Source organism: Elephas maximus, chromosome 6 (genome assembly GCF_024166365.1).
Source record: "Elephas maximus indicus isolate mEleMax1 chromosome 6, mEleMax1 primary haplotype, whole genome shotgun sequence".
Taxonomy (NCBI): domain Eukaryota; kingdom Metazoa; phylum Chordata; class Mammalia; order Proboscidea; family Elephantidae; genus Elephas; species Elephas maximus.
The window spans coordinates 142,759,068-142,781,849 of NC_064824.1; the positions used below are offsets into that span (position 1 = coordinate 142,759,068).

A 22,782-nucleotide genomic window follows, 5' to 3' on the forward strand; every position below is an offset into this window, starting at 1 on the left:
GCTAACAAGCGGCCATCTAAGATGCATCAATTGGCCTCAACCCACCTGGATCAAAGGAAAATGAAGAACACCAAGGCCACACGACAACTAAGAGCCCAAGAGACAGAAAGGGCCACATGAACCAGAGACCTACATCATCCTGAGACCAGAAGAACTAGTTGGTGCCCGGCCACAATCGATGACTGCCCTGACAGGGAGCACAGCAGAGGACCCCTGAGGGAGCAGGAGATCAGTGGGATACAGACCCCAAATTCTCATAAAAAGACCAAACTTAATGGTCTGACTGAGACTAGAGGAATCCCGGAAGCCATGCTCCCCAGACCTTCTGTTGGCAGAGGACAGGAACCATCCCCGAAGACAACTCATCAGACATGAAAGGGACTGGTCAGCGGGTGGGAGAGAGACGCTGATGAAGAGTGAGCTAATTATATCAGGTGGACACTTGAGACTGTGTTGGCAACTCTTGTCTGGAGGGGGGATGGGAGGATAGAGAGAGAGGGAAGCCGGCAAAATTGTCACGAAAGGAGAGACTGAAAGGGCTGACTCAAGAAGGGGAGAGCAAGTGGGAGTAGGGAGTGAGATGTATGTAAACATATTTGTGACAGACTGATTGGATTTGTAAACGTTCACTTGAAGCTTAATAAAAGTTAATAAAAAAAAAAAAAGTCTGATAAAGGCCGCAAATCACAAAAAAAAAAAAAAGCTTGCAAGTCATCACTGGACATGGTTTTCTGATGTTTCAATGTTTTTCGTACACTCTAAGTGTTAATCCTACGTGTAATGCATTTACAGGTATGGGTATGCAATATATTAAAAGTGAGGGGCTTCAAGTTTGCTTTCGGGTTATAACTTGTCACTTTCAGGACCACTGGAACCACTGCAACCCAATAAAATCTCTTTGAGGGGAAAAAAAATAAAAACTACAATGAGTTACCATCTCACCCCGACATTACTGGCACAAATTAAAAAAACAGAAAATAACAAATGTCGGAGATGCTTCGGGGAGTTTGGAACTCTTCTGCACTGCTGGTGGGAATGTAAAATGGTACAACCACTAGGCAAAATGATATGGTGCCTCTTTAAACAGCTAGAAATAGAAATACCATATGATCCAGCAATCCCACTCCTAGGAATACGTCCTAGAGAAATAAGAGTTGCCACATGAATAGACATATGCACACCCATGTTCATTGCCACATTATTTGCAATAGCAAAAACATGGAAACCACCTAGGTACTCATCAACAGAGGAATGGATAAACAAATTATGGTATCTACAATGGAATACTACCCAATGATAAAGAACAATAACGAACTCTCAAAACATCTCACAACACGGATGACTCTGGAGGGCATTAAGCTGAGTGAAGTAAGTCAATCACAAAAGAACATATATTGTATGACACCACTTTTATAAAAACCCAAGAAAAGGTTTATGTGCAAAAAAAAATCTTTGATGGTTACAAGGGAGAGGAGGGGTGTTGTTGTTGTTAGGTGCTATCGAGTCAGTTCCAATTCACAGCGACACTATGTACAACAGGACAAAACACTGCCCGGTCCTGCATCATTCTCGCAATTGTTGTTATGCTTGAGCCCACTGTTGCAGCCACTGTGTCAACCCATCTCGTTGAGGGTCTTCCTCTTTTTCACTGTCCCTCTACTTTACCAAGCATGATGTCCTTCTCCAGGGACTGATCCCTCTTGATAACAAGTCCACAGTATGTGAGACGAAGTCTTGCCATTCTTGCTTTTAAGAAGCATTCTGGTTGCACTTCTTCCAAGACAGATTTGTTCATTCTTTTGGCAGTCCACAGTACATTCAATATTCTTCACCAACACCACAATTCAAAGGCATCAATTCTTTGGTCTTCCTTATTCATTGTCCAGCTTTCTCACACATACGAGGTGACTGAAAACAACATCGCTTGGGTCAGGCGCACCTTAGTCTTCAAGGCGACATCTTTGCTTTTCAACAATTTAAGCAGGTCCTTTGCAACAGATTTGCCCAATGCAATGCGTCTTTTGATTTCTTGACTGCTGCTTCCACGGGTGTTGATCATGGATTCAAGAAAAATGAGGACCTTGACAGCTTCAATCTTTTCTCCACTTATCATGATGTTGCTTCTTGGTCTAGTGGTGAGGCTTCTTGTTTTCTTTATGTTGAGGTGTAATCCATACTGAAGGCTGTGGTCTCTGATCTTTATCAGTAAGTGCGTCAAGTCCTCTTCACTTTCAGCAAGCAAGGTTGTGTCACCTGCATAACACAAGTTGTTAATGCGTCTTCCTCCAATTTTGATGCCCTGTTCTTCGTAGAGTACAGTTTCTTGGATCATTTGTTCAGCATACAGATTGAATAGGTATGATGAAATGATACTACCCTGGCACACATATTTCTTGACCTTAAACCGTGCAGTATCACCTTGTTCTGTTCAAACTACTGCTTCTTGACCTGTGGACAGGTTCCTCATGAGCACAGTTAAGTGTCCTGGAATTCCCATCCTTTGCAATGTTATCCATAATTTGTTATGATCCACACAGTCAAATGCCTTCGCATAGTCAATAAAACACCCTTCTAGTATTCTCTGCTTTCAGCCAGGATCCATCTGACTTCAGCAATGATATCCCTGGTTCCATGTACTCTTCTAAATTTGACTTGAATTTCTGGCAGTTCCCTGTCACTATACTGCTGAAGGTGCTTTTGAGTGATCTTCAGCAAAATTTTGCTTGCATGTGATATTAATGATATTGTTCAATAATTTCCACATTCAAATGGATCATCTTTCTTGGGAATAGGCATAAATATGGATCTCTTCCAGTTGGTTGGCCAGGTAGCCGTCTTCCAAATTTCTTGATATAGATGAGTGAACACTTTCAGCGCTGCATCCGTTTGTTGGAACATCTCAATTGGTAGTCCATCAAATTCCCGGAGCCTTGTTTTTCACCAGTGTCTTCAATGACTTCTTCCTTCAGTACCATTGATTCCTGATCATATGTTAAACGCTGAAATGGATGAACTTCAACCAATTCTTTTTGGTACAGTGACTTTGTGTATTCCTTCCATCTTCTTTTGATGCTTTGTTCACCGTTTAATATTTTCCTATCAATTTCTCATACACAAGTTCAAGCTGAAACTGAAGAAAATTAGAATAAGTCCACAAGAGCCAAAGTATGACCTTGAGTATATCCCACTTGAATTTACAGACCATCTCAAGAATAGATTTGACACGTTGAACACTAATGTCCAAAGACCAGACGAGTTGTGGAATGACATCAAGGACATCATGCTTCCTTCAAAGCAAGAGGTCATTAAAAAACAGGAAAGAAAGAAAAGACCAAAATAGATGTCAGAAGAGACTCTGAAACTTGCTCTTGAACGTCGAGTAGCTAAAGCAAAAGGAAGAAATGATGAAGTAAAAGAGCTGAACAGAAAATTTCAAAGGGTGTCTCGAGAAGACAAAGTAAAGTATTATAATAACATGGGCGAAGAGCTGGATATAGAAAACCAAAAAGGAAGAACATGTTCAGCATTTCTCAAGCTGCAAGAACTGAAGAAAAAAAAATTCAAGCCTCAAGCTGTAACAGTGAAGGATTCTATCTAGCCAAATGGAAGACAAGTGTTAATTTTAATGAAGGGAAAGACAACACGATACAGGGGAAGTCAGCACAACCTGACCAAAGTAAAGTCATTGGAGCTTCCTAGACACATACCTTGAAGGACCAAGTTACTGGGGCTGAGGGCTGGAGACCATGGTCTTGTGGAACATCTAGGTCAATTGGCATAACATAATTCATAAAGAAACTGTTCTACATCCTACTTTGGTGAGTAGGGTCTGGGGTCTTAAAAGCTCATGAGCAACCACCTAAGATACATCTATTGGTCCCATCCTGTCCAGGGCAAAGCAGAATGAAGAAAATCAAAGACACAAGAAATATATTAGTTCAAAGGACTGATGGACCAAATGAACCACAGCCTCCACCAGCCTGAGCCCAGAAGAACTAGATGGTGCCTGGCTACTACCATCAATGGCTCTGATAGGGATCACAATAGAAGGTCCCAGACAGGGAGGGAGAAAAAAGAAGAACAAAATTCAAATTCAGACACACACACACACACAAAAAACAGACTTACTGGTCTGACAGAGACTGGAGGAACCCCCAAGACTATAGCTTCTTAGTTCAACCAAAAATACAAGACTGAATGATCAACACCCGCCCAAAAGCAAAGATAAGAAGGCAGGAAGGGAGAGGAAAACTGGACAAATGGACATGAAGAACCCAGGGTAGAAAGAGAAAGGGGGAGAGAACTGACACATTGTGGGGATTGCAACCAGTGTTATTTATATTTGTGTATAAATTTTTGAATAGGAAACTAATCTGTACTGTAAACTTTTACCTAAAACACAATAAAATTAATTAAAAAAAAAAAAACTACTAGGCATGCAAAGAAAATCTGGTGGTATATTGGTTAAGCGCTACAGCTGCTAACAAAAAGGTCAGCAGTTCGAATCCACCAGGCACTCCTTAGAAACCATATGGGGCAGTTCTACTCTGTCCTATAGGGTCGCTATCAATTGGAATCGACTCAATGGCAACGGGTTTGGTTTTGATTTGGGGTTAGGCATGAAAATAGACAGGACTATTATGATTAAAAACAAAGAGAAAAAAGAAAAGAAACACACCCATACTCAATCCAGATCTAGAAGTTATCAAGGATGTTAAATAACATGATTAGTATGCTCAAAATAAGAGAGAAAAAGATGGAGAAGATAAATAGCAAAATGGAGAATTTTTCCAGAGGATTGGAAACTATTAAAAAAATATATATATATCGAACAGAAATTCTAGAACTGAAAAACACAATAACTGAAATTAGAAGCTCAAGAGATTAGACACAGATGAAGACAGCGTTAATGAACTGGAGGAGAGGTCAGCAGAAAATATAGAAAGCTAAAGAACAGATAAAATCAGAGGTTGAAAGTAAAAGGATAAAAATCCTTGGTTTATCTGTTCTATCAGCTACTGAGAAGGAAATCTATATACTACACACATTCCTTTAAAGTGCACATAGAACATTTACCAAAATTTGACATATGCTGGCCATAAAGCAAGCTTCAACAAATTCAAACTTCAATTTCAAATTAAAATCACAAGGCATGTGTTCTCTGACCACAGTGGAATTTAGCTATACATCAATCAATCAATCAATCAAGGCCTACAAAATCCACCATTGCTTGGACATTAAGCAAATACTTCTAAAGAACCCATAAGTCAAAAAGAAAAAAAAAAAGAAAGAAAGATCATATTGGGTATTAGAAGATATTTTGAACTGAATGATAATGAAGGTACAACATATGGAAATCTGTGGCACCCAGGCGAAGCAAGACTCACAGGAAGTGCATAAATTTCAGAGCAAGGGGGATCAGGGAAGGTGTCCTCACATCGCTCTCAGATTGATTCAGATCCAGCATCCCTGAGGGAGCTGTGGGTTCTCTGGAGAAGACCAGGAGTTCCGAGGGTTTGCCTTAAGAAGGACTCAGCAGCTTGTGAGCCAGCAGCTGGAGGCTCCACCAGGGTAAGACTCTGTCATCCGGTTCAGCCCTAAACCCTGGTGTCCAGCAGAATTCAGGAGTTTGGGATATGCAGAGATATCAAGGAGGTGGTTGGATGTGTGGATTGAAGAGGGGTTGGTGGGAAAAATAAATCAGTCACAGCTTTGCCTCTTGGAGATTGGAGATCAATAAGGAAGAAGGGTAGGAAGAGAAAAAATGAAAAGCCTTGGGCTCAAACTGTGTCCTAAGTTGACTTTGGAGTCCCTGCGTGATGCAAACAATTAAGCGCTCGGCTGCTAACTAAAAGGTTGGAGGTTCAAGTCTACCCAGAGGCAACTCCTGAAGAAATGCCTAGAGATCTACTTCCAAAAAATCATCCATTGAAAACCCTATGAAACCCCTGGAACTATTGCCCTGAGATAATCTTTAAACCTTAAACCAAAAATACTCCCCAAAGCTTTCTAAAAACCAAACAATAGTTTAGCTTAACTGGTAAAGAATGTCTGCCTTGAGTATTACGCTCTTTTAAGATCTATCTATAAAGTATCAAAGTGGCAACAGCACTCAGAAAAGGAGGACGAAAATGACTGCATGGGTTGAAGAATGTAATCAGTGTCACTGAACTGCACATGCAGAAACCATTGGATTGGTATATGTTTTACTGTGTATATTCTCAAGAACAACAAATAAATTATTTTTAAAAAAGCCTCATAGAGCACAGTTTTACTCTGACACACATGGGGTCACCATAAGTCGGAGTCAACTCAATGGTCATGGGTTTCTTGACTTAAATCCCCCTGTAAGAGGTATCTGGGGTCACCTTCCTGAGCCCTGTGGGGTGCCCACAGCACACATCAGGGGGCTTTGCAGCTTTCCCTACTGCCGCCTTTGAATTCAGCTTTCCAGATGTCCTAAGTCAGTTACATGTATCCTGCTTTTCCATTTCCAAAACGTGGCTGCTCTGCGTTCTCTCCTGTTCTTTCATCCCTGTGGAGGGTTTAGGTCTTTTTTTTTTTTAGGTTACCTTTGCTGTTATTTTGGAAACTCTGGTGACATAGTGGTTAAGTGCTACAGCAGCTAACCAAAAGATCGGCAGTTCGAATCCACCAGGCACTCCTCAGAAACTCTATGGGGCAGTTCTACTCTGTCCTATAGGGTCGCTATGAGTCGGAATCGACTCAACTGCAATGGGTTTTTTTTTTTTTTTTGCTGTTATTTTAGTGACATTTCAAGACAAATGGCTAACCCTCACAAATACAACATTGAGAAAAAAGAAGCCAAACACAAGCGAATACACACCTTAAAGTTCAATTTAAGAAATCTTCTAAAAGAGTCAGAAATTAGCAGGATAACCACATTATTTAGCAACATAGAGCTAAAGAAAGAAAGAAACAGCTAAGGGAGCTCAAAGGGGCTAGGGATGCGGAAACTGTTGATTTTCTAGATAAGTTGTGAAGATTTGCTTGACTCCTCTAAACTGTGTTCATATTTGACTTAAAAAGAATTATTTTTAAAGTCATTAACAAATGGTTCAGGTAAAAAAAAACCTCATTTTGGTTGACAAACACCGGTGTGAGTAAAGACAAAAACCAGCTTGTTCATTCAAATTAATATTTCTCAGCAGAGAGTAAAAATAAAGGATGAAAGACAGCCATCCACTTCTAGCAACATGGTAGATGATTATAAAGCATCTAGAAATTCTGCATAGATAACAAATATCAGAAGAACTCCTGAGGAGAAAAAAAAAAAAGGAGGAGCTAAAATTAAAGTGACAAGCCAGTGAGAAGGCCTCCGAGAGGAAGCTGATACCAGGAATCCAGAGAACTGGTTTTCATTTGCTGTTTGGGGGATGGGAGGAATGCTTCAAACATATGAAAAGGCAGAATTGGAACCAAGTCGCCACAAAAACCTGGAAAAGGCAGAATTGGAACCAAGTCGCCACAAAAAATCTGGATCTTCCAAAGCTACAATCTCAGTGAAATGGGAGGCTGGGAGAAACCTATCCGCCATCAAAGAGACACAGGGAAATTAGTCTGAATGACTCTCAGCTCCAGGTGACAAAAAAGAAAGTGTTTCTGAGAATTTGAAGTCACTGGTCTATTCCCACGCAGGTTTGAATTTCAAATTATGATACCTGCAGGATTAGTAGTAAAACCCAGGAACCCAAGGTTGAGAAATTAGCTCAGAGAAGTTCTCAGTTGTTAGCACCCCCACCCCCCCCAAAACTGCCATCAATTCAATTCCAACTCACAGCAAGTGACCCTACAGGACAGAGTAGAACTGCCCCACAAGGTTTCCAAGGAGTGGCTAGTGGATTTGAACTGCCAACATTTTGGTTAACAGCCAAGCTCTTAACCTCTGCCCCACCACGCCTCCGTTAGCATCCAAAGCACCAGGCAAAATCAAACACAAATCCTCCATGCAAAAAGCTTCCTGCCTCCCCCCACCCAGGTTCCCAAGATTCCTACAGATGAAGGTCAGTCAAACGACAGCTCACAATGAAATGCTACCAAGTACATGGAGAAGCAACTCACCATGAGTGAGAGTCATAAAAAAAAAAAAGAAAGAAAAGCTAAATTAGATCCTCAAGGACTTCAGATTATAAAACAAGCATGCTTAAAATAGTTACAGAAATAAGAAGAAATGGAAAATAAAGGGGCAAAATATGGGGAAAAAAGCCATGCAGAATTTTTAGAAGTAAAAATGTAATCAATTACATTGTAAAATTTAGTAGACATATTAATCAGCATATTAAATGGAGCTGAACAGAGAATTAATGAACTGGAAAATATCAGGAAAAAATTACCCTGAATGTCCCCAGAGAGACAAAATAATGAAAATATAAAACCAATGTAAGAGTAGTAGAACATGGAGGAATTAATACATCATGACAGGAATTTTAACACACCATTCACCAACTGACAGATCAAGGAGACATATAATTAGTAAGGCTATAGAAGATTTGAACAACACAATAAGCATGAACTAGTGGACATACATGGACTCTTGTTTCTGGGAATTAGAAAAACATATTGTTTTCAACACATATAGAACATTTACAATATTTTACCATGTACTAGGCCATAAAGCAACTTGTAATAAATTTCAAAACACTGTACCAAATAGATTATGTTATTTGTCTACAACAAAATTAAATGACTAAAAATCTATATGTTTAGAAGTTTTAAAAGTATACTTCTAAATAACTAATACACCAGAGAAGAAATCATGATGGGAATATAAAAATACTTAGTATTAAATGATAATGAAAGTACTACTAGCAAAACTTATGGACTTCCACTTCCATCCATAACGGAGTAACAAGAACCACAGTTAACCTCCCACTGTAAACAATAACTAGGAAGCTGTATAAGATAAAGGAAAAGAAATGTTTTCAGACATTAGACAATGGGCGATACAGAACTGTGATCCCTGAGAGAGGGCGAACATACTAGGTGAGCCCTATGATTGCTCCAAATATATCTGGAGACAATTTACAGATCTCGGGGATCGGGAAGTCGAACGCAAACAGCTCAGCAGCTTCAACGAGTTGAGGAGATTGAGGTCAGAGTGTGGGTTAGTTGAGGCAGCTGGAAGTTGTGGATCAGAGTTCTGGAAAGGAAGGAGCTGCTCAATAACAGAACTCCAGAGATTTGCATAGGCATACCCTTGAGTATTTGCAGAGTATTAGCTCATGCATGCGTAGGCTAGGCAAAAAAAAAAAAAAAAAAAAAAATTGGATGTTGTAAGCTGTACAATTCCCCAAGCTCGCACAAAGTAGGAAGACAGTTGTGCTCCAACGAGCTGAAATGCAGAGTCTTCTTTGGCCCCTCCACCCCAGACATTCAGTGGAGACTCCAGAGAAGTCATGCCTTAGTAGTTAGTGGAGATAAACTATCCCTGGAATGAAGGCCATTCTAGGCTAAGTCTAGAAAAGCTTAAGAACAAGCCTTGAAGGATCAAACTGATCATCAAGTAATTTAACTGCCTGCCAAACAAAACTCAAATCCTTTAAAGGCAGAGAACATAATTCAGACACTCTACAATCAAAATGTCTAGCACCCAATCAAAAATTACTAGCCATGCCAAAAACAGGAAAATGTGACCCATAACCAGGAAAAAAAATTAGCTAGCAGAAACCTGAATTTTCTTACAATCATTTAAAAATCTATGTACCAAAAAGCAGTAGACTTGCACACTTTTTATAGATGAACTTTACAAACATTCCAAAAAAAAAAGCGCTAATTCCAATTGTACACAAACTCTTTAAAAGAATAGGAAAAAGGCAGACAGAGAGAATAAAACCCAACACATTAACTGATACATTGACATAATATAATCTTGACACAAAACTAGACAAGGAAAATTTGGTAAACGAAGATTATGACAAATTTCACTGATGAACATAAATACAAAAATCCAAAACCTTAGCAAGAAAGTCCAGCAACAGATAAAAAGAATAACGCAGATAGGCTTATTCCAGGAATGCCAAGATGGCTTAACATTAGAATATCTATTAATACAACACACCACATACCCAGAAAAACCCAGTACCCTCGAGTCGATTCCGACTCATAGCAACCCCATAGGATAGAGCAGAACTGCTCCCTAGAGTTTCCAAGGAGCGCCTGGTGGATTCGAACTGCCGATCCTTATGGTTAGCAGCCGTAGCACTTAACCACTACGCCACCAGGGTTTCTCTCACCACATAGCAAGGAGGAAAAAAAAAAAAAGCATAAGGTACTCAACAGATACTAAAAAGCAGTCAATAACTTTCAAGGTTCACTTGGTAAACCTCTTAGCAATATCAGAATAAAATAACGTTTCTTTAACCTCATAAAGTTGTTGTTGTTGTTGTTAGAGGCTGTCGAGTCGGTTCCGACTCATAGTGACCCTATGTACCACAGAACAAAACACTGCCCGGTCCTGTGCCATTCTTACAATCATCGCTATGCCACTGTGTCAATCCATCTCATTGAGGGTCTTCCTCCTTTCCTCTGACCCTGTACTTTACCAGGCATGATGTCCTTCTCCAGGGACTGTTCCCTCCGGACATGTTTAAAGTATGTAAGACGCAGCCTTGCTATCCTTGCTTCTAAGGAGCATTCGGGTCGTACTTCTTTCAAGACAGATTTGTTTGTTCTTTTGGCAGTCCATGGTGTATTCAATATTCTTCACCAACGGCACAATTCAAAGGCGTCAATTCTTCCCTGGTCTTCCTTATTCATCATCCGGCTTTCACATTCATATTATGTGATTGAAAATACCATGGCTTAGGTCGCACCTTAGTCTTCAAGGTGACATCTTTGCTTTTCAACACTTTGAAGAGGTCCTTTGCAGCAGATTTGCCCATTGCAATGCATCTTTTGATTTCGTGACTGCTGCTTCCATGGGTGTTGATTGTGGATCCAAGTAAAATGAAATCCTTGGCAGTTTCAATCTTTTCTCTGTTTATCATGATGTTGCTTATTGGTCCAGTTGTGAGGATTTTGGTTTTCTTTATGTTGAAGTGTAATCTATACTGGAGGTTGAGGTCTTTGACCTTCATCAGTAAGTGCTTCAAGTCCTCTTCACTTTTTCAAACAAGGTTGTGTCATCTGTATAACACAGTTTGTTAATGAGTCTTCCTCCAATCCTGATGCCCCGTTCTTCTTCATATAGTCCAGCTTCTTGGGTTATTTGCTCAGCATACAGATTGAATAGGTATGGTGAAAGGATACAACCCTGATGCACACCTTTCCTGACTTTAAACCACTCAGTATCCCCTTGTTCTATCCAAACAACTGCCTCTGGATCTATGTACAGGTTTCTCATGAGCACAATTTAGTGTTCTGGAATTCTCATTCTTCGCAATGTTATCCATAATTTGTTATGATCCATACAGTCGAACGCCTGTGCATAGCCAATAAAACACAGGTAAACATCCTTCTGGTATTCTCTGCTTTCAGCCAGGATCCATCTGACTTCAGCAATGATATCTCTGGTTCCACAGCCTCTTCTGAAACCAGCTTGGATTTCTGGCAGCTCTCTGTTGATATACTGCTGCAGCTGCTTTTGAATGATCTTCAGCAAAATTTTGCTTGCATGTGATATTAATGATATTGTTCAATAACTTACGCATTTGGTTGGATCACCTTTCTTGAGAATAGGCATAAATATGGACATCTTGCAGGCAGTTGACTAAGACAGACTAGAAAGAAGGATCCGGCAGTCTACTTCTGAAAAGAATTAGCCAGTAAAAACCTTATTAATAGCAGTGGAACATTGTCTCATAATAGTGTCAGAATTTGAGCCCCCCAGGTTGGGAGGCACTCAAAAGATGACTGGGGAAGAGCTGCCTCCTCAAAGTAGAGTCGACCTTAATGATATGAATGGAGTAAAGCTTTTGGGACCTTCATTTGCAGATGTGGCACGACTCAAAATGAGAAGAAACAGCTACCTCATAAAGAATGCCTGTCAAAAACATACCCAAATATCATAATTAGTGGTGAAATATTAGAAACATTTCTTTTAAATTCAGGACCAAGTCCAGGATGTCTACTATCACCACTTCTACTTAACCCTGTAGTGAAGGTTCTATCCAGAGCAGTAAGACAAGAAAAAGAAAGTAAAAAGGCATAATATGGAGTGGAACTAAAGAAGCCAAATTGTCATCATTTGCAGATCATTTGTTTAGCTACACAGAAATCAAGAGGAAACACAGACAAATTATTTGAATTAGTAGGAAGATTCAGCAAGGTTACTGGATGAAAGCCCAATATACAAAAACTAACTACGTTGCTCTACACCAGTGACAAAGAGTTAGAAAATACTTTTTAAGGTACCATTTAAAATAATAACCAAAACTATAAAGTACCTAGGAAGAAATGTCACAAAAGAAGCATATAACATTTATGAATTAAATTTTAAAACTTTACTAAAAACATTACAGAAAACCTAAACAAATGAAGAACTATAATTCATTAATAGAAATCTCAATATCTTCAAATGTTGGTTTTCACCCAGATTAATTCAATGCTATTTCAAATGAAGTCTCAAGAAAGTTTTTTTGTTTGTTTTGTGAAACTTGACAAATTGCTTCTAAATCTGTATATAGAAGAGTAAGGGGCCAAGAACACCAATAACACATTTTGAGGGGGGAAAAAAAAAAAGGTATAGAGGACAACATGCCCTACTGATTATCAAGACAATACAACCAAAAAACCCATCGCCATCAAGTCGATTCCAACTCATAGCGACCCTATAAAGATATTGTTTTTAGTACAGGATGGTATCGGGGCAGGGAGTGGTAACTAACAAGGAAACAGATCTACATAGATATGGTACTTTTTCTGACTGCGGTGGCTTTGCAGATCAATAGTGAGATGAAAGACCATTGAACCAACCATGTTGGGACCAAAAAACCAAATCCGCTGCCATCAAGTCAGTTCCAACTCATAGCAACCCTATAGGACAGAGCAGAACTGCCCCATAGGGTTTCTGAGGCTGTAAATCTTTACCCAAGCAGACTGCCACATCTTTCTCCAGGGGAACGGCTGATGAGTTTGAATCGCCGACCTTTCAGTTAGCAGCTGAGTTCTTTAACCACTGTGCTACCAGGGCTCCTTCATGTGGGGAAAAATTAGACTCCTTCTTTATACCAAAATAAACTCCATGTGGATTAGAGACGTAAACGTAACAAGAAAGTTTTGAAAGAAAATGAAGAGTGATGTGTTCATGCTATCCTTTAAAAGGATTCCTTAACCCACAAAAGCTATAAAAGGAGAAGTCTGGCCATCAAAAATACCATTAAGAAGGTGAAGAGAAACCCACTGACTTGGAGAAGATAGATGCAGCACATATAACCCAACAAGGGATTCATATGCAAAATATATAAAGAGCGTATATAAATCAATAAGAAAAAACACACTAAAGATATAATAGGCAGTTTACATGAAAAGATACAGCAATTAGAAAACCATTTTTTAAAACTATACCCACCAGATCGCAAGATTAAAAAGGCTGATGGCACGGAGCAAGAGAAATTCCTAGAGATCACCTTGGGAAAATTAACTGGGACAACCACTTTGAAAACAATATGGAAAAACCTAGTAAAATTGTACCGCATGTGACCCAGCAACCCAGATGCCCATCGTGCTCTATTTGCTACACAGATTTCAGAGCCGATGAGAGGGGCCATAAGCATCCTTGGAGGCAGGGAAGGTCTCTTCGCAAAGGTGCAAGACGTGGAAAAGCATACAGTGAGATAGAACCCCGAGAACGTTCAAACACGCAAGCACTGCTCCGCAGAGCAGAGGGTAGGGGATGACATCCTGTGAATGGCAAGTACCACATTCAGGGTGGTGGGAAGTGGGAGGTCGTGAGGTTAAGGTCTGGGGTCTCTCGGTGCACCAGCTGTGGATGTGGGTGAAAGCATTCTTGCCTCCATGGCCTTCTCTGTAAAGTGGGGTGGCGCTGGAGCCTCTCCCCCTGCTCCCAGGGTGAGAAGGAGGGGGGATGCCATGGAAGTGCACTTGGCAAAGTCTGGCACGGCCAGCTCTGCACCTGCCTGGCGGGAGGCAGGAACCGCTTTACTTCCTAAGCTGAGGGTGGGGACGTGGCTGTTAGTGTGATACTCTTTATTCCTTTTTGTTATGTTATAACTCATGTAATAGAATTTTTTACAATTTTTAACTTCTTCCTAGAAGTCTTCCTGTGAAGGGGAGCAAGAAATTGGGTGGCCAAGGAGGGGACTGGGTATCCCTGAGGGGGTCCACAGACTGTCTGTCGCCTGCAGCAGAGTGTGTTAAATTTGGGGCGGGGGGAGCGGGAGGCAAACCTGTAGCACCTGAGAAGGTAGAGGGCATGGGGGCCACTGCCTCTGACACACCACTTGCAGGAGGATGGGGAAGCAGAAGCTGCCCCTCCAAGGCAGAGAGGGATGGGCTACTAGGGTCAGGGGGGCAAGACGTTTGAGAAGAGACCAGAGCGTGAAATGGCCCTTCAATCACGCTGACTGAAGTGGCTCTGTAGGCTGCTAAGCATGATGGCAAGGACAGGCAGGAGGCCGAGCAGAGCCCGCAGAGCCACGGGACTGGCTCCTGAGCTGGGGGCAGGGGTATCTGCACCCAAGACCTCACAGGGGGTTCAGCCAGTGTCAGAGGGTGACAAGACCCTAGGCGTGACCATGAGAGTGAGGGATGAGGGGCCGGACAGTGGGTGGTCATCCACATGGGTGTGGAAGTGATGGAAAGTGATGCCACCATGCGAGGGAACAAGGAGCTGGGCCTCCAGGAAGGAAGAGAGCTGAATTCGTTCTCAGCACAGCACCTGCCAGCCACGGTAGCACAGGATCAGCCTGGCCTCGAGGAAGTGCCGTCTCTTTGTGGCTGGCTGAGCATTTCAGATCTCTGCACCCAGACACGGCATTGGCACTGACACGGGGCAGGTACAAGGGCACGAAGGGCAAGAGAAAGCCAAAGCCCTGCAGAAAGAGGCCGCAAGATGATGACTGAGGTGCACGGGTGAATGTGCTGAGGACCCAGGAGTAGAACTGCCCCACGGGGTTTCCAAGGAGCCGCTGGTGGATTCCAAGTGCCGACCTTTCAGTTAGCAGCCGTAACTCAGGCTCCTCTTAATACTGAAGAGGATAAGCATCCTAGCCAGCACCAGGCCACACTTCACACACCCCGGAAGGGTGAGGAGGGGCCCCTTGGGCCTGATGACCACTGGGCACACTGGTCATCCTGAATCCCCACTGAAACCATTTGCTGTGGAGAATCAACCCCCAGCAGCGGAGGGACGTTCTGGAGGGTAGAGAGCAGGAGTCAGAAACGGGCCCAGGGGGCTCTGTGCTTGGGGCTCAACCCAGTGGAAGTCAGGAGGGAGAAGGATGGGGCTGAAAATGGGGCCCTGGGTGCAGGTCTGTCTGCGGAGCATCTAGATGAAACAGTGGGACCCTCACCTCATCCCACTGCCCACCCTCATAGAAGACAGCAGCTGCTTGCACCCCCAGGCAAACACCTGAAGGCTTTTCTCCAAAGAAATGGAAGGAAATGCCTGGCAAGAGCAAAGCCTTCAGTGTGGGTACTGGCTGGTACTGGAGAGCAACTTGGCAGCCAGACCCTACCATTCCACCTAAATCAAAGCCTCCAGTCAGAATCCCACCCAGGTGGGAGTGGGAGAGACCCAGAGGGAAAACAGAAGCAGCAAACCCATGCTACTACCCAGTGGTCCCCCCTAAAATATGAGTGGATAGACAAGGAGGCCCACACACAAGAGAAGAACAAAAAGCTTAAAAACAAAGCCTGAGTAAACCAGCAGAAATGGGCCCTGCAGGAAAGAGAGGTAAACCAAGGAACAGAAGTGAAAACAAGCAAACAAAACCTCTAGTTAACACACTCAGAGTGTCTCAGGAAGATACCACATTTCCCAAACAAAAACAGAATGCTATGAAGTAGGAGCACTTAGAGACAAGGGAGATGGAGCTCTTACCGATGAAAAATGTAAGTGCTGAAATACAAAATTCAAAAAAAGAACCAGAAAATGAAGTAAAAAAAAAATTGTCCTGAAAAATAGAACATAAACAAGGAGGCAGAATATATGAGAAAGGCAAGAACGCCAAAGATCAAGCTAGGAATTCAAGAAAGTAAAGAGAATAAATGAAGGGGAGTAAATTATGAACAGAAAAAAAGAAGAGAATTTCTCATCACTGGAGAGGCTGAGTCTTCAGCTGAAAAGGACCCACGAGGACCCATAAAAGCAAAACCCCACACTTGGAGCCAGTCTTGTGAACGTTCAAAACACAATAGATGAAGATGGGATCCTGAAAGACTTCAGACAGAAGTAACTAGTCACTGGCAAAGACTTCTCATAAGAAACTGGATGCAAAAAGACAATGGTGAGGATGCCCTCAGAGTTCTGAGGGAAAAGATTCACCCCAAAGGATTGCTGCCAAACAAACCACCTACCCAGTGTGAAGACGGAGTAAAGACACCCTCCCACATTCATGTGTCCTTTTTAGGAAGTCACACAAGGATGTACTCCAGCAAAACAAGACAGGAAAACAAGAAATAAACAGTTTTGGGGTCCAAGAAAAAGAGATTCCTATCCAGGGGTGTGGCCAGCAGTCAGAAGGTCAGGATGGAAGGCAGCAGGGAGGGAGCAACTAGCTCAGATTCCAGGAGGGGGGTGCTGGGAAAGAGGGGACTGCACAGAAGAAATAGTACGTACGGCTGAGAGCTGAGAGAAGGTGAGGACAAAAGAAGTACATTCAATGTAAGAAAAAGTTAACAGAAATCTAGGCAAAATAAGACATCCTGCCTAAATATGAATCGAATGCAAAGAGAACGAGGTCCTGTGGCTTCCCTGGTCAGGGTCTGCTATAGCAGTCCCTGCTTACCCTGGAGCTGCCGCCCTCCTCCCAGGCACCAGGGTCCTGTGGCCGTGGAGTGGCCCCAGACTCGCAATCCGTGAGAGGCAGAACCAGATGAGGCTAAGCAGCTGAGTAGCCCCTGCCCCAGTCCCCATCCCCCGACAGCGGCCACGTGCCTGGAACATCCATGGCCCCGCCCTGCCTTGAGGGGACCAGAGACGTAGAAGGGAACTGAGGCCCAGCTGAGAGTTACTGGCATTGGCTAGGACAGGGCCAGGACTCCTGAAGCCCCCTTAGGACACTTCTGAGGGCAGGCCAGAGGCTGGCTCAAGGAAAGGGGCCTGCAGAAGCAGTTAGGGCTGCCTCCCCAGAGCGGCAGGTCAGGAGTCGCACAGGAGGCCCAGAGGAAAAGGGGGCCGCCTGCCCAGCCAGCCTGGGGAATCGGTGGGTGGAGACACACAGAAGTCCCCACCCCTGATACGGTGCTCACCCAGCTCCACCAGGCAACAGACTACTCAGGCTAAAACCTCTGCCTCAGTAGGCGAAAGGGGCAGGAATTGAGTTCCCACTGCTTACGAGGCACTGTGCCGGCCTTGGGGTTAGGGTGGAGGAGGGGGATGGGGAGGGGCTGGCAGCGGGCAGAAAGCAGGGCAAACACAACAGCTTTGGAGTTGGAGGAAGCTGGGGTAGAATCCCAGGCCTTGTACAAGTCACATCCTCCCCAGACCCTCAGTTCCCTCACCTGGAAAAGGGAACACCACCTGCCTCACAGGGGTTGTTGGGGCATTAGACGAGGGGAGCCAGTGAAAATGTACCCCAAAGAGCCTTCACTCTCCTCACTGCCCCCCAACCTACAGCGGGAGGAGGGGTGCTGGCGCAGACCAGTACACAGGCAGCCCCAGGAAGTGCCAGTGAGGTACTGGGGGCGGTGCAGAGAGGGAAAAGGAAAACCTTGGAGCGTGGTGGTGACGAGGGGAAGGGCTTAGGGCAGGCTTTGTGGTGGAGGCAGCATTCAGGGGGCTGGAGCTCTCAGGTGGAAGGTGGGTGGAGAGCTCAGGGGCTCGTGGTGGGAAGGCTGCCCTAGCCCACCCAGGGGCAATGTGGGGGAGGAGGGAGGGGGCTGCCCTAGCAGGCCCAGAGGCAATGTGTGGGATGCGGGCTGTCCCAGCCAGCTCAGGGGCAATATGGGGCAGGGAGACGGGTAAGAATCACAAGTAGGGACAGCGGGTCCTTGGCTCCTTGGCTCGCTCTCCCCAGGCCATGGGGAGCCCTGAAACCTGAGCAGGTGGCGGCATGCAGAAGGCACCCCCCACGGCCCATCTGAATCCTGGGGCGCAAGGGCCAAGGGCTTGGCAGGCCCAGACCTCTAGCCGGATTAGATTAAACCCAAGATGTCCCTCCCACCTCGACTCCCCGCAGCCCTGCAGCCCTGTGTTTTCCCCTCAAAGCCCGGCTGCGAACGGGGCGTGGCGCCCAGACAGCCTGGTCAAGGCTGACAGGAAGGGCTGGGGGAGGGGCTTGGAGGGGTCAGGAGGCCCAGCTACACAGTGTGTGTGACTTTGGCTGTGTCCCTTACTCCTTCCAGTTCTGGTCTGAAAATGGCAGCAGGGCTGAGCCAAGACTCTCATTGTGTTCTTGGGTCCTCCCGTACAAGGACAGTCTCATCCAGCAAACTTGCTATATTCGGTGAGCCCAGAGCCCATCCCTGCCTGCTGCCCCTGCCCCCACCAGGAGGGCTGAGGGACCCAGCTGCAAGGCTGGGATCCCAAACTGCCGTCTGGACATCGACAGGGTCAGAGGCAGGGGAGGGTCCCATGGGCTAATGGAGCAGAACCTGCAGGGCTGTGCTCTGGGTACCACCCCTCAGGGAGAGGTCCAGCTGGGCAGAATTCCTGAACAGCTCCCTGGTGTGGGTGGGGGAGCACAGGTTGCATACCTAGTTGCCTGTGGCCACCTGGGGCTGGGGGCTGGTGATCCCTGTCCTTGGGGGCCTAAGAACACTAACCCTGGCAGTGCCCTGGGGAGCATATGGGACTGTGCTCAAGGGCACCCTTCTGTCCTCCCAGTGGTAGCTGCTGAGTGACCCAGGCCAGCCACGCCCTCCCCAGGGTGGCCGTTCAACCCCTGTCAGCTCTCAGATGTACCAGGCAGGGTCACAGGCCTGAAGGACTTGGGGCAGCCTGGCTCTAGCTCTGGCCCATCAACCCTAAAGGACAGGGCACATTCCCAAATGTCCTTTGCTGGTGCCCCTCCACGGACCCCAGTGGAGTCGCATAGGACAGGCTGGGCAGCAGGCCCCCCTCTACCTGCCAGCCAGCCAGGCCCCAGCTCTGGACTGTGGGCCTGTGGCTGGCCAGTGGGGGGTCCTGAGTGGAACAGTCTATGGGGCACTCCAGCGGGGTTGGGGAGGGAGCACCCAGAAGAGGCAGTGTTAGGGGTGGGGCTAGCAGACAGCAGGCTTCTTGCAGGTCCTCCCTGGAAGCCTTGGGACTGGGGGTGCCTACTCCATGCCCCACCCCAGCCTCTGTCTGCCCTGTGGACCACATCCTGCAGGGCCACCCTACTTCTGATGGAAGTGCTCGTCTGGCCCTTCAGGACTTCCCGGGCTGACCTCCTCCACCTAGGTCTAGACAGGGCCCAGCATCTGGGTTTTCCACAAGCTCCTCAAATCCCCCACCCCGCATCAACTGACAGCAGCTGAGCAATACATATGGCCTTCACTTTAAGGTCAGACAGAGACCCCGGGGGAGGCCGAGGGGTGGTTGTCACTAGGACAAGTCACGCAGGAGGAACCCAGGTCCTGGATCCAGTCTCTCCCCACCCCCAGAGAGGCCCTGGATCCTGACCCTAGGCCCCTGGCCTACAGGCAAAGAACCCACCTCCGGACGTGCTTGTACCGCCTAAGTGGCCCTGAGATCCACCTGCCCTGCTCCTCCCGTAGCCAGGTCCCTTACTCTACACCGTAGATGCCAGCACCCCGCCCCCCTTGCTTTAGGCTTGCAGGAGGGAGCAGAGCCCCTGACCAGCCCTGCCTACTCCATCCACACCCCTGCTTCAGCCAACCACACCTGCAAAATGGCCGCCGCAGGTGTAGCCCCGACCCACCCCCACCCCCAGCCTCCCTTCTAAGGTGCGGCCACCTTCTCAGAGGGAGGGGAGGGTGGGCATGGCTACCTCGAGGGCACAGAGCGGGTGAGTCTGGGGTGTCTCCAGCACGAGAGAGGCTCTGTGTGCCCTTGCGGTCTGTGTGCCCCCGGGGTTCGGATGGGGCCAGCCACCGCAGCCGGGGCCTCTCCGCACCTCCTCCTCCTCCTCTCCGCACCTCCTCCTCCTCCTCTCCGCGGCCGGCCGCAGGATCTAACCCGCTAGCCCGGCAGACCGCTAATCCCAGCAACGCGAGAACCGCCGGGGGAGGGGGGTGGCCGCTTGCGGGGGGATCCATCGGTCTCTGGGGCAAAGTCCCTATTCCTGGGTACGTGGACGCGCACTGGGTCCGCGTGGGGCGACGTCGCGCCCGGCCCTGCAGGCCCCATGACTTGGCATTCCCTCCTTCCCTTTCCCCTCCCCCTCCCGCCCCTGCGGCAGCCAAGAGCGACCCTCCCCGCCGGCGAGGATGCCTCCGGCCCCTTCCTGAGCCCCAGGGCTGCGCTGTTGGTTTTTCGGGGAGTCGGGGTCTTCGCTGCCAGGATTCCTTCCTGTCATCCGAGCCTGGGCGCATGGGGAGCGCCACCAGCCAGACGATGCGGCCCGGCAGCCCTCTCCCCGCCCGCGGCCAGGCCACACCTGTTACTGGGGCGCTGGCTGCATAGATGCAGGCCTCGTCCTCTGGCGGCCCCTCCCAGGCAGCCGGCCTTTCGGAAAGAGGACTGGGGTCTCTGGGGAAGGGAGCACGGACGGGGACAGGGGCTGACGGGCAGCCCCGCCCGCCTATTATGCTCTTTGCACCAGCATCTGCCCTCCCCCACCCGGGGACCAGGGCTGCTGCCTGCGCCCGGCTGTCCCGGGCGCCCTCCCCTCGGGCGGAGGCGCTGCAGCAGAGCCCCGGGGGCCCCCACCGGCGCCCCCTCCCCCGTCCTTCATCCCTCTCCTCCTCCACCGGACCCGGAGCAGCCCCGGCTGCGTCTCTGCCCGGGGTGGCTCCTGTAGGTGGAGGGGGCTAGCGGGGAGGGGAAGGGTCCCTGTCGCGAACCTGCCGCTGCGCGCCCTTCCCAAGCGACCCTCGCCTACCCCGGCCAGATTCCAGCCACAGCAGGATGGCCCTGCCAGGCTGCGGGTGAAGGGCGGGCGCCCCTGAATTTGCCTCTTTGTTCTCTGCGGGGACCAAGGAGGATGGAGAAGGACGGGTCCGCGGTGCCCGCGCCTGGCGGCGCAAGGACACAGGCGCCTGCAGGGACTCCCACCCCGGGAGGGGCGGCGGCGCGCGCAGTGGTGCAGGTGCGGGATGCGGGTGCGGGGTGCTGGTGTCAGGTGCGCGGGGTGCGGTGCGGGGCGCTGATCGAGCGGGCGGCCGCCTCACCTCTCCGGCGTCAGTGGGTCAGTGGCGGCGGCCCGGCATGGGCTCGGGCTGTTCGCGGGTCCCCGAATGCGGAGCTCTGCCTTCTCCTGGGCTGCTCTGGGCTCTGTGACGGCGGCTCCGCGTGATGGTCTGCGCGCCCCCGGCCCGGCCCGCCCCAAGCCCCTCCCGCCGCGCTGGTTGGTTGCGCGCGGCGCCCTAGCCCCAGCCGCCAGCTGGTTTGTCGCACAGGGAGAGGGACGGGCGTCGCCGCCACCGCCAGGGATGGGGCTGGGGCGGGCTGTGACATCACTGCTGACACCACGGCGCGCTCGGCGGAGGGGGGCGCAGATTGCCGGGACAAGGCGCCCCTTCTCCCCGAGCGCCCGACCTCGCAGTGGGGAGGGACTTGCGGCGCCCAGTTCGCGGCCCCACCCGAGCGTGCCTGCCGCCCCGCGCCCCCCACTGGGTTCCTTTTTAAGAGAAAGCACTAGAAAGATCCGCCTGTCCCCACCCGGGAAGCCCCCCAGCACAAACGCACGGTCTGGGAGGAGGACAAAGCTCCAGCGGGCTCCCCGCGCTGGGGGTGGGGGCGTGGGGGTGATAGTGGGGACTGTGTAACAGGTGAGGGTTTATTCATTTCCATTGCTGCCCGGGCCTGAGCGCTGGAGGAAGACGCGCGCATTGCGGACATGTCACGTGTGGCTCAGCCCTCCTCGCAGGGATGATGCAACCGGCTGGGTACCCGCGTCTCTCCTCCCAGCATGCCTTGGGGTGAGACCCCCAACCCTCTCCGCCCACTTCACCAGACCACCAGCCCCCGGATCCTCACACCCTGTCTCTCCAACCTGACTCCCCTGGACCAACCAGGCGCCGAGGCTCTGGGTCCACAGTGGCAAACCCTGCCTTCTCCAAATCAGCCACCGAGGGCTGACTGTACCTGCATCCCCTGCCCCCCAGGGCTGGGCAGCCTTGAAAAACCCTAGGGCCAGCTCACCGCGGGACCTCCTTCACCGCCTGCGGTGGGTGCAGTGACGTCACGCCCTCACCAAACCGGGCGCCAGGGCTCCTCTGCCACCCGCGCCTGCTCTCGGCATCCTCCGCACTGGCGGCTAAGCCTGCCTCCGCCGGGTGGGTGCCTGGCGCTGCCCTGAGGGCTTCACTCTGTAGACCCATTTAACCCTCTCACAACCAGGGAGGAGGTGGTTTCGCCTCCCTCCGCTGCCCCTTCAGCAACTGCCTTGTAAGTAACAGGGCAGCGACCTTGCCTTGCCTTTTCTCACCCACACTTCCCTGCAGACGAGCTGGACAGATCCTTTTTTTCTCCTTCCTGGAACCACCGCAGCGGTAATAAATGAATGGAGCTTCCAAACTTTGGTAGGACCAGCC

The 22,782-nt window shown here is 48.1% G+C and overlaps 1 protein-coding gene across 14 annotated transcripts in view; it reads right to left on the bottom strand.

Annotated features, from left to right (window-relative positions):
* The window catches only part of KIF1A (kinesin family member 1A), a 100,782-nt gene extending 78,318 nt beyond the window's left edge, over nt 1–22,464 (bottom strand). For 13 of the 14 annotated variants that reach the window (XM_049888645.1, XM_049888644.1, XM_049888643.1 and 10 more), the window contains exon 1: nt 21,418–21,529. The gene's annotated coding sequence lies outside the window, so the exon portion shown is untranslated. Of the gene's footprint in view, nt 1–21,417; nt 21,530–22,390 lie in introns of those variants that run through there. The other variant, XM_049888632.1, reaches the window with a different exon arrangement.
* Between the last annotated feature and the right edge of the window lie 318 nt (nt 22,465–22,782).